Here is a 979-nt window from a genome sequence, read left to right on the forward strand (position 1 = left end):
AGCAGATCCTGAACCTGAAAGGACTCTGAAAAGGAAACTAAGAGAAGTTAAAATACAACAATCCAGAGACAACCTTACAGGAATTTTCGAACAAGAAGAGGAGATGGAAACCGAAAATAATAATAATGAAAGGAGGATGCTTGGTGACTTTACTGCACCTAATTCCAATTTACATGGAAGAAGCATCTCCATTCCTGCCATTGGAGCAAATAATTTTGAGCTGAAACCTCAATTAGTTTCTCTGATGCAGCAGAATTGCAAGTTTCATGGACTTCCATCTGAAGATCCTTTTCAGTTCTTAACTGAATTCTTGCAGATCTGTGATACTGTTAAGACCAATGGGGTTGATCCCGAGGTCTACAGGCTTATGCTTTTCCCGTTTGCTGTAAGAGACAGAGCTAGAGTGTGGTTGGACTCTCAACTCAAAGATAGCCTGAACTCTTGGGATAAGCTGGTCACGGCTTTCTTAGCCAAGTTCTTCCCTCCTCAAAAGCTGAGTAAGCTTAGAGTGGATGTTCAAACCTTCAGACAGAAAGAAGGTGAATCCCTCTATGAAGCTTGGGAGAGATATAAGCAACTGACCAAAAAGTGTCCTTCTGACATGCTTTCAGAATGGACCATCCTGGATATATTCTATGATGGTCTGTCTAAATTAGCTAAGATGTCATTGGATACTTCTGCAGGTGGATCCATTCACCTAAAGAAAACACCTGCAGAAGCTCAAGAACTCATTGACATGGTTGCTAATAACCAGTTCATGTACACTTCTGAGAGGAATCCTGTGAGTAATGGGACGCCTCAGAAGAAGGGAGTTCTTGAAATTGATACTCTGAATGCCATATTGGCTCAGAATAAAATATTGACTCAGCAAGTCAATATGATTTCTCAGAGTCTGAATGGAATGCAAGCTGCATCCAACAGTACTCAAGAGGCATCTTCTAAGGAAGAAGCTTATGATCCTGAGAACCCTGCAATAGCG

The 979-nt window shown here is 41.3% G+C and overlaps 1 non-coding gene across 1 annotated transcript; it reads right to left on the reverse strand.

The window, feature by feature from the left end:
• Positions 1–499: 499 nt before the first annotated feature.
• LOC148573353 (small nucleolar RNA R71) lies at positions 500–607 on the reverse strand. Its single transcript, XR_015905893.1, has one exon. It is a non-coding gene; the product is annotated as a small nucleolar RNA R71 (small nucleolar RNA).
• Positions 608–979: the final 372 nt, after the last annotated feature.

Source organism: Arachis ipaensis, chromosome B2, assembly GCF_059453495.1.
Source record: "Arachis ipaensis isolate K30076 ecotype BB chromosome B2, ASM5945349v1, whole genome shotgun sequence".
Taxonomy (NCBI): domain Eukaryota; kingdom Viridiplantae; phylum Streptophyta; class Magnoliopsida; order Fabales; family Fabaceae; genus Arachis; species Arachis ipaensis.